At 42.1% G+C, this 11,541-nt stretch overlaps 1 long non-coding RNA gene across 1 annotated transcript in view; it reads left to right on the forward strand.

Moving 5' to 3' along the window:
- Positions 1-5,752, forward strand: part of LOC142072595 (uncharacterized) — a 6,726-nt gene extending 974 nt beyond the window's left edge. The window contains exons 2-3 of the long non-coding RNA XR_012669090.1: positions 1,438-1,543; positions 4,989-5,752. This is a non-coding gene — a long non-coding RNA (uncharacterized LOC142072595). The remainder of the gene's footprint in view (positions 1-1,437; positions 1,544-4,988) is intronic.
- Positions 5,753-11,541: the final 5,789 nt, after the last annotated feature.

The raw sequence follows: 11,541 nt of genomic DNA on the forward strand, positions 1-11,541 counted from the left end.
ATTGATGTGCCCTATTCATTTCTATAGTGCAGGTTTTGCCTGTGGGAAAGATGTTTTGGAGAGTATTACTGTGGTTTTTATGACTCTCTGTAAGACTATGGAGATTGCAGTAAAGAAGCTACGTGGGAAAAAAACTAGCCTGAAAAAGTTTACTTTCTAAACCTAACTCCCCCCTCCGCCCTTAGAGATGCTGCAGCAGGGCCACCACAGATACAAATCTCTTGCGCTCTTTAGAGTGCCTGCCCAAATGCTGACAGAAAGTCTTGAATCTTTCTGAAAATTCAGTTCTGAGCTTTGCACATTTCTCTCCAGTGACCTTTTTTGACAATTGCATTAAGTATGTTGTGTTTCCAGTTGCTACTACAGGCTGCCAAGTATATTCTGGTGGCTTGGCAGTAGTGCTACATATTTCTCAGGATGAGATAAGCAGATTTGGAACAATCTCAGATCTCTCCATCGCAGGACGGCAGAGGTCAGGAGCACTGTAGAAACAGGATCTTGAACAAGGAAGAATGAGAGAGATGGAAATGATGGTCACTGGCTCATTTGCTGGACAGTTTATAATGTAGCATCGTCATCAGCCTCAGGAGGCTGATTGCCCTTTTGGCCAATTTAAAAGCCACATCAAAGGAGAAGGTCTGTAAAGCATTGCCTAAAATAAAGGGCAAGGAAGGAGGGGATTGCCTGTGGGTCTACCTGTGCCAGATGGGAGAGAGGCAATCATCAAGAGAACCCATTCTTAGATAGTTATAGCTAATATTATCACAATCCCAACAGGAAATCTGCAAACTAATCTAATTAAAATTACTACTTGGATGGTCCTTTCAACTGAGAAGATCAAACAGCTTCAGAAATAATAATGGACTCAAGCCTCATAACACTCCTATGAACTAGGGAAATATTATCACCACCCTTTTACAGATGGGAACACAGATACAAGGAGCTTTAAGGCCTTGCCCAAGGCCACACAGGAAGTCAGTTGCAGAGCTAGGGATACAGCCCTGTTTTCTTAAATTAATTTTGCATAATTATCTTTCTCTTTAAAGCTTTAAGCCAGTGGCTCTCAACCTTTCCAGACTACTGTACCCTTTCAGGAGTCTGATTTGTTTTGTGTACCCCAAGTTTCATCTCAATTAAATACTACTTGCTTACAAAATCAGATATAAAAATATACAAAAGTGTCACAGCACACGATTACTGAAAAATTACTGCTTGCTTTTTCATTTTTATCATATAATTATAAAATAAATCAATTGGAATATAAATATACTTACATTTCAGTGTATAGTATATTGAGCAGTATAAACAAGTCATTGGCTGTATGTGAATGAGCTGATATACCCCCCCGGAAGACCTCTGCATAACCCTAGTTGAGAACCACTGGTTTAAGCCACTCACAAGCATGTGCCCCTCATTTTTCATTTACATTCATTTCAGAAACAGGCAAGAAACCATACCAGGGATGGGCCTTCCCTTCAAATAAAACTACAGCATTCTGGACTCAGATACTATGGTGATGGATATCATAAATCTCTGGCTAGAGGTACAGTAATCACTGCAGTATGACTATTGTAAGTCGGCTTGGCAGAATTCAATTTTTATTTATTTACAATTTAGATGGACACTATCAATATTTATTTTAAAGCTTTTTTCTTATGTTTATCTATTTACATTTTCACTGGTATGATAAGTGATGGGGGGTGTCAAGGAGGGGTCAGAGAATAATTACTTAATGACAGCAGACACTGAGATTCAAAAAATTGAAGCTCTATGATCGTTAAAACACAAATTGTCAATATCACATGTCAAAATATACAGAGCGAATATCCTTAAATCAAATGCTAACAAGTCGTCAAGCAGCATTCTTCCTACTTTGCCTACCTAAATTTTGTTGAGTTGTGTATGATGAAATCCGTTTACTGACACTTCCCAATAAATAGCTCATCCTTCCAAACCTAATTATAAGACTGAGCTTTGGGTTATTGCTACAAAGCATTTTTATGAGTGTATAATTCTGCAAGCCAAGCCTGCTGTAGTCTGCAGAGAAGGCAATGGGCCAACTCTGAGGGGGTGCTAAAGTTTCAAAGTCTTAAAGGTTTCAGAGTAACAGCCGTGTTAGTCTGTATTCGCAAAAAGAAAAGGAGTACTTGTGGCACCTTAGAGACTAACCAATTTATTTGAGCATGAGCTTTCGAAAGCTCATGCTCAAATAAATTGGTTAGTCTCTAAGGTGCCACAAGCACTCCTTTTCTTTTTGCAAAGTCTTAAAGGACATTTTTGAATGGCCAGCTATTCTTATAGCAGTCAGTGCATGGTGAATTTAAAAGAACAACAGAGTCTTACGAGATTTCATGCCCTCTGCTAGGTAAGCAAATGGCTCCTTTTACATTCCAGCCAGTGAGAGATAACACAAGGCCAGAGTGCTTCCTCAGTGGCTCTAGGACTTTGGCACCCCCTTACCGCAGGTGTCCTTGGGATCCTCCTCTCTTAAAGGGGAAATTCTCCTCCATGGAGAGAGGGACCACAGAAATGTAACACAGCTCCCGCACAGACCACCCTCTAACTGAAACTGTGAGACCACTGCCCCACTCCTATCCTCTCCCACCATACAGTTTCCATGGCTCACAGTGATCACAGAAGGACAGCATTGATTGAGCGCAGTTATATGTTTGCTATGTCAAAACTGAGGCTCTTACCCATTTCACCCTGGAAGGTTCAGGTGGGTCTGGAACTGGTGCTCTAGGGGAATTTTTTGCATACTCACCTCCTGCACCCAAGATGGTGAGTGTGTGAGGTGGGGATACCACATTATAGGCCAGCCTGGTAGCATTGCCTAATATGAAGGTTGCCCAACACTTTCTATTATAAGGCCCTGTTTTCAGTTGTTTGTGACTTTCCCAAACGTTAACCATTTAGGCTAAAATTTTCCATATCAAGTGTCTGCCTCAGGCTGAATATTTGTAATAAATTTTATGTAAAATAGTTGTTGTTCCAAGAATGAGGTTAGTGAAAAAATACATTGCTTTGTCCATGTTGCAAATTTCTGGTGACCTTTTCTTTGAGAAGTTCTAATGCCTCACTGGTTTTGATCAGGGACTTGAAATTTGGCAAGGTGAGTGGCCTTTGTGTCAGGAAGGTGCCTTTTGTCATCCCCGTGAAAATCCACCCAAATTTGGCCAAGTCTTAAGCTTTTGGAAAATAGCAGTTTGCACCTGCTCAGTAGAGACTTGCTAGAGTCAGCTAAATTCCCCCCCCTCCCGATATTCCATCCTCACTGAGCATTCTCCAGCCCAGGCAGACTAAGACTTTCCTGGTAACTGAAGCTCTAAACTGCTTCAGACTGTGCCAGGACCCAGGGTCTGGGTTGAGGCACCCGAGCTGAGAGCAAGGAACCTGACTCTCCTAGGCTGACACCAGGCAGTTTGGAAGAAGCAGCTGCCTGTTTCAAATGCAGAGGGGGGCAGGAGCTGGACAAGTGGTGGGGGGAGGGCGGGTTAGACTGGGACAAGGAGCCTGAGGAGTTAAGGGGAGACTGAGACTGGAGGCTGGCACAAGGAACTGTGAATTGGTGGACGAGGGACTCTGGGGCTGCAAATCAGACGGGTGGGAGAAGGAGGAAGGGGAAGGGAAGACTGATCTGATGAGGAGCTGGGATGGGGGGCAGAACTGGGTCTGGCTGGGCAAACAGACTGTGACAAGCCATTGTTAGTGGAGACACTGAGATTGGATGAGGAGCCTGGGAGACTGTCAGGTAGGTGGCATGACCAGTATAGACACATAGGGTGGCAATCTGGAGGACAGAGAGATACACAGATCAGACAAGATGCCAGGAGGGGGAGATTAGGACTGCCTGGGCAAGGAGACTCAGACTGGGAAGAGACTCCTGAGGAGTACAGACTAGGATTGGGTAGATGACAAGAATGAGACTGGGAGGATCCGGGGTAGGGAATAGACAGCTTGGAACAGGAACATGTTAGAGGGGATGGGGCACCAGTGTGTGTGCCCATTAGACCACACTCCCCTCCAGATCCTGGAATGAAACCCGAGGTTCCTGAGTCTCACCATTCCTCCATGTCAACAGATATCTATGAACCCACAGGCAAGGTGTCCCATTCCTCTCGAGTTCTGCTGCACAGAGAGGATGACAATTTACTACGGCTATCGAGTGCAGCTCAAGAGCCAGAGACCCGCGCGCGCTTAAGGTTCCAGTCCTCATGATGACCCTTATGGGTGTCAATATGATGCCACATGATGGAATTTCTGTTTTTTGTTTTTCAGTTTGCTCTTTTAAAAACCTACAAAATTTCTCTCTCTCTCTCTCACACACACATTAGAAGAGCATTATTAAGGTAAAGCACCCAAAAGTCAGTAAACACCAGTACTGAGGTTGCCCATGCAACTTTAATTCAGTTCCCTTGTGCATATGCATTATGATATAGGATAATTACATGATCACATCCTCATTTTTTCCATTCAACCCCTGCTTCATTCAATGCACACACTGAATGGGGCTCACTGAGCAGCTTATTCAATCTGTCCATAACTGGAAAGCAAGTAGTACATGAGTCCTATAACAAAAATATCACTGACTCACCATCCAGTGGTGTCCCTTTTCTGTCTCTCTCTTTGCCCTTTTCCACGTCAGGTGTGCCCTCTGGTCTCCAGACCCCTCATACTACTTTCTTCCTCCCTTCCCTGGGGCTGATTGAATGTCAGCACTGGTTTCCCTGGGACTATTAGTCTCTTATGTGCATTGCTGTTTTGCATTAGAAACAAAGGGTCCAAAAATTAAAGTTCACAGTAGCTAATACTTATTCCCTTGCTATACAGTATACTAGCCAAGTACTCTCTTCTGTTCATTAAAAGCAGGACCATACTGTAGGACAGAATAAAAGAGCATGCTTGGGGGCATATTAAGATTAGTGTGGCTGTGGATTTTCCACTTTTCATTTGTGCAAAATTGAATTTGCTCATTCTTTTTTTTCCAGCATGAAGAGGCTTCAAATTTACGTCTTTTGCCAGTGCTGCTGCTTTTCACTGAATATTTGGAGTATCCCCAAACCAGACAGTAGTTGAATAGCCTTGTTGCTGGCTCCATTAGATAACTTTTGTCCTCCCTATTATCCTGACCCTACTGTAATGCACAAACACCACCACAGTTATGCAGCTTTAGACCCCGACAAAGCTGCCTCTGCCCTGTCCAGTTTATTAATAGAGGCTATGAAAGTGAACTTGCTAACACTGATAGTCAAAAGCAACAGTGGCTTTCGAGTCTTGAATACAAACGTTCTAGGGAAATCAGAATGACTATTGCCAAGTATTACAGAGGAATGAAGTCTGAATTTCGAAAGCTGGAAAAACCAACTGCACATTCTTTCTGACAATCTGATGTGATTCCTCTCTTCTCTGTGGCTTCATCAGATGAATGTTAGTGGTTATCAGATATATTTATCTAGCCAGACATTTGCTTTGTGATTCCAACAAGGAACTTTTGTTTGTATTATGCCACATGTGAAAAAGAAGAAACATTCAAGCACCACATCATGCACATTAATATTACCTCCACATATTTTCACAACTTGGATTTTGATTTAGTACTTGGTGGAAAGCAAAGGTGTCAATCGCATGGAGAAGTCCTACAGAACTTACAGAAAATAACTAGGGCTGTCAAATGATGGTAAAAACTCACAATTGCGAGATTAAAAAAATTAGTCATGATTAATTGTAGTTTTGATCGCACTGTTAAACAATAAGAGAATACCAATTGAAGTTTATTACAAATATTTTTGGATGTTTTTCTACAGTTCAAATATATTGATTTCAGTTACAACACAGAACACAAAGTGTACAGTGCTCACTTTATATTATTTGTGATTACAAATATTTGCACTGCCAAAAAGGCAAACAAAAGAAATAGTATTAAGTTTAAGAATCTGAAGTGCCTTCCAAAATCTGAGAGGGATGAGGTGTGGAACATGCTGTCAGAAGTCTTAAAAGATTCCAGTATGGGAACTACAGAACCTGAACTATCAAAAAAGAAAATCAACCTTCTGTTGGTGGCATCTGACAGATGATGAAAATGAACATGCGTCGGCCCTTCATTTGTATCGTTATCAAGCAGAACCCATCATCAGCATGGAAGCATGTCCTCTGGAATGGTGGTTGAAGCATGAAGGGGCATATGAATGTTTAGCATATCTAGCACGTAAATATCTTGCAACACTGGTGTGACTGGGGTCCCAGAGGAGCTAACTGAGGTCACTCAATTAGCGTGAACTGCAAGGAAAGAGGCAGACAATCCCCAAAGCTGGTGGATATTCCAATACTTAGATTTACCAAGCCAACACAAAACAGTTTCTATAATACCTCACTGGTTACCCAGCAGCCAACAACACAATTCCCTTAACGTAACCCAGCCTCAGGCCTCCACCTAGCTACCCAAGTCAGATATGATGAGGATTAATTCAAATCTTATTCACCATATAAAAGAAAAGGTTCTACCAATCCCAAAGGATCAGACACATTACCTCCCAGGTTAATGAATGTTTCAGATCTTACCCAAATATACGCTTACAGACAATTCTTATTAAACTAAAATTGATTTAAAAAGATAAGAGAGTATAGATTAAAAGGTTAGTATACATACAGACATGAGTCAATCTTAAGATTTAGATTCATAGCAGAGATGGTGAGCTTTGTAGTTGCAAAGAGTTCTTTTAGAATTTAGTCCATAGGTTATAGTCCAATGTTTGTCTTCAGGACAGTCGAGTCGGAACTGGGATCTCAGTCCTGATGGCTTAGGCTTCCCCTGTATGGAACCTAAAGCAGATCTGAGATGACAGAATCAGGACCCAAGGATCTTTTATACAATTTCAAGCCTTCTTTGATAAGCTGGAGTCCCTTGGCTTACAACAGGTTTCAGAGTGGTAGCCATGTTAGTCTGTATCAGCAAAAACAATGAGGAGTCCATGTGGCACCTTAGAGACTAACAAACGTATTTGGGCATAACTGGGAGTGGATGGGTCACTACAAAAACTAATTTCCCACTGCTGATACTCACACCTTCTTGTCAACTGTTTGAAATGGGCCACCTTGTTTATATTGGCCTCATTAGCACTACAAAAGTGATTTCCACCGCTTCTTGTCAACTGTTGAGAATAGCCCACTTCCACCGTAATTGAATTGGCTCGTTAGCACTGACCCCCCACTTGGTAAGGCAACTCCCATCTTTTCATATGCTGTGTATTTATACCTCCCTACTGTATGTTCCACTCCATGCATCTGATGAAGTGGGTTTTAGCCCACAAAAGCTTATGCCCAATACATTTGTTAGTCTTTAAGGTGCCACAAGGACTCCTTGTTTTGGCTCACACCACAATAGGTAATCAGAGCGACTTTGAAGTAGGTCCATCATCAGTACTTAGCTACACGAATTAATATGACAGGTTTCAGAGTAACAGCCATGTTAGTCTGTCTTTGCAAAAAGAAAAGGAGTACTTGTGGCACCTTAGAGACTAACCAATTTATTTGAGCATGAGCTTTCGTGAGCTACAGCTCACTTCATCGGATGCGTACCGTGGAAACTGCAGTAGACATTATATACACACACAGACCATGAAACAATACCCCCTCCCACCCCACTGTCCTGCTGGTAATAGCTTATCTAAATTGATCATCAAGTTGGGCCATTTCCAGCACAAATCGGGTTTTCTCACCCTCCGCCCCCCCCCCCACACACACACACAAACTCACTCTCCTGCTGGTAATAGCCCATCCAAAGTGACCACTCTCTTCACAATGTGTATGATAATCAAGGTGGGCCATTTCCAGCACAAATCCAGGTTTTCTCACCCCCCCACCCCCATACACACACAAACTCACTCTCCTGCTGGTAATAGCTTATCTAAAGTGATCTTTAAGTTGGGCCATTTCCAGCACAAATCCAGGTTTTCTCACCCTCCGCCCCCCCCCTCCCCCCACAAACTCACTCTCCTGCTGGTAATAGCCCATCCAAAGTGACCACTCTCTTCACAATGTGTATGATAATCAAGGTGGGCCATTTCCTGCACAAATCCAGGTTCTCTCACCCCCTCACCCCCCTCCAAAAACCCCACACACAAACTCAATCTCCTGCTGGTAATAGCTTATCCAACGTGACCACTCTCCCTACAATGTGCATGATAATCAAGCTGGAAATGGCCCACCTTGATTATCATGCACATTGTAGGGAGAGTGGTCACTTTGGATAAGCTATTACCAGCAGGAGATTGAGTTTGTGTGTGGGGTTTTTGGAGGGGGGTGAGGGGGTGAGAGAACCTGGATTTGTGCTGGAAATGACCCACCTTGATTATCATACATATTGTGGAGAGTGGTCACTTTGGATGGGCTATTACCAGCAGGAGAGTGAGTTTGTGGGGGGGGGAGCGGAGGGTGAGAAAACCTGGATTTGTGCTGGAAATGGCCCAACTTGATGATCACTTTAGATAAGCTATTACCATCAGGACAGTGGGGTGGGAGGGGGTATTGTTTCATGGTCTGTGTGTGTATATAATGTCTACTGCAGTTTCCACGGTACGCATCCGATGAAGTGAGCTGTAGCTCACGAAAGCTCATGCTCAAATAAATTGGTTAGTCTCTAAGGTGCCACAAGTACTCCTTTTCTTTTTACGAATTAATATAAGGCAATTGCCTGTTTTTCACCATTCGCAGATGATCAGCTATACATTTCAAAGATAGATGAATACGATATCCCGTGTTTACAGTCATTTAAATGCTAGGATGTTCTTTTGATCTCTGAATGAACAGAATACATCATAGACGGGGACTGTTGATTACATTGTTGACTACTACCAATATATATGCAAATACACAAAAATTATCTCCCTATATGTCTTTAAGGGTTGAATTTGAGTCATTTATCCTACATCCGATGAGGTGAGCTGTAGCTCACGAAAGCTTATGCTCAAATAAATTGGTTAGTTTCTAAGGTGCCACAAGTACTCCTTTTCTTTTTGCGAATACAGACTAACATGGCTGTTACTCTGAAACTTATCCTACAGGATGCTTAAGCCTTTCTGGTCATGTGTCAAAACAAGACTGGCTTCAACAGTGCCATGCTAACACCTGTTCTAACTTTCAGGTGACATTGTAGATAAGAAGCAGGCAGCATTATCTCCCATAAATATGAACATATTTGTTTGTCTTAGCAATTGGCTAAACAACAAGTACGAGGACTGAGTGGATTTGTAGACTAACGTTTGACATTGTTTTGGTTTTAGTGCAGTTATGTAAAAAAAAATCTACATTTGTAAATTGCACTTTCACGATAAAGAGATTGCACTACAGTACTTGTATGAGGTGAACTGAAAAATACTATTTCTTTTATCTTGTTTACAGTGCAAATATTTGTAATAGAAAATAATATAAAGTGAGCACTGTACACTTTGTATTCTGTTTATAACTGAAATCAATATATTGGAAATGTAGAAAAAATCCAAAAATATTTATACAAAATTAAAATGGGTATCTATTATTAACAGTGCAATTAAAACGGTGATTGATCACAACTATTTTTAAAATCTAGTTAATTTGTTTTGCATTAATTGCAATTGTGTTAATTGCAATTTACAGCCCTAAAAATAACCTGGTTTCTAACCATCCTATAGAATTTAACAATTATATTCCTGGTATAGAATTATAAAGGATGATTTAAAAATATAGACAAGATCTCCTCTATTCAATTCTGTATGTTTTGAAAATAATTTCTACATACTCTTGTTAGTTTCCTCCTTATTAATTTTTACAGGACTTTTCCATAAGTCCTGGCCATCAGAACTCTTTCTTTATAGTGGAAACACGTTTTTCCCCTACATGACACAATTTTACTATAACAAAACCTAATAGGCAAAATATCCCTTCTTCTGTGCCCTGGGAGTGATAGACATGGCCAAGGCTTTACCACCATTCAAAGACGTGGTTAAAACATGAGTAGTCTACACCAAGTGTTGGGGATTAACTTTGTTGTTACTTATCAGGGTTAGCCGTGTTAGTCTGTATCCACAAAAACAACAAGGCCCTGTTTGAAATGGCACTTTAAAGACTAACAGATTTATTTGAGCATAAGCTTTCGTGGGTAAAAACCCCACTGCCACCGGACTCTTTGTTGTTTGTTGTTACTCTATCCCTTTCCAAGGGATTTATACAGTGGAAAGGGGAACTATGATTGCTAGCATGAGTTAGCACATTTCCATGTGGACAGGGCCCGTGGGAAAATAATTAATTTGCTAAATGAAAAATAAAATGCCCTTGAAAAATATTTTAAAGTTTCTAGACACATCCTAAAAACCAGAAAATTTGGTCAAGATTTTCAACAGTGACTAGTGATTTTAGGTTCCTCGTTTCTGGGGTACCCAACTGGAGACACTTTGAAGTGGATTGATACTGCGCACCAGCACATCCTGAACTATGTGAGAGAGAGTAGGGTAAGGAGAGGGACACTAAGAGGTCTATACTTAGGGCCCTAACAAAATCAAATGAAAAATGTGTCACAGACCATGAAATCTGGGCTTGTGTGTGCTTTTACCCTATATTATACAGATTTCAAGAGGGAGACCAGTGTTTCTCAAATTCAGAGTCCTGACCCAAAAGAAAGTTGCAGGTGGGTTGCAAGGTTATTTTAGGGGGGTCACGGTATTGCCACCCTCACTTCTGCGCTGCCTTCAGAGCTGGGCGACCAGAGAGCGGCGGCTGTTGGCCAGGCACCAGCTCTGAAGGCAGCGCCCCGCCAGCAGCAGCACAGAAGTCAGGGTGGCCATACCACACCAGGCCATCCTTACTTCTGCGCTGCTGCTGGCAGCGGCTCTGCCTTCAGAGCTGGGATCCCGGCCAGCAGCCACCGCTTTGCAGCTGCCCACCACAGAAGGGTAGCAGTACTGCAAACCCGCCCCCTCCCCCCCAATAACCTTCTGACACCCCCACCCCCAACTTATTTTTGGATCAGGATCCCTACCTACAATTACAACACCATGACATTTCAGCTTTAAATAGCTGAAATCATGAAATTTACTACTTTTAAAATCCTACCACCATGAAATTGATCAAAACGGACTGTGAATTTGGTAGGGCCCTATCTATACCACAAACTTTTGTCAGCATAGCTCTGTCCGTCAAGGGTGCGAAAAACCCACACTCCCAGCCGCTAGTCATGGCAAACTCTCCAATGTAAAGACAGCTCTGCCAACAGAAGAGTGCTACAGTCAGCAGAGCTAATTAGAGGGACACGGTGGGCAAGGTAATATTTATTGGGCCAGCTTGTGGTGGTGAGAGGCACAAGCTTTCGAGCTTACACCACACTCTTGAGCTCAAAACCTTGTCTCTCTCACCACCAGAAACCAGTTCAATAAAAGATACTATCTCACCCACCTGCTCTAATATCATGGGACCGACACAGCTATAACAACGCTGCATACAGCACAGCTTATGTTGTTTGGGATAGTGTTGTTACACCAACAGAAAAACTTAGTCTGTCTTGGGGGTTCTGTT

The sequence above is a fragment of the Caretta caretta genome, chromosome 6, assembly GCF_965140235.1.
Source record: "Caretta caretta isolate rCarCar2 chromosome 6, rCarCar1.hap1, whole genome shotgun sequence".
Lineage (NCBI taxonomy): Eukaryota > Metazoa > Chordata > Testudines > Cheloniidae > Caretta > Caretta caretta.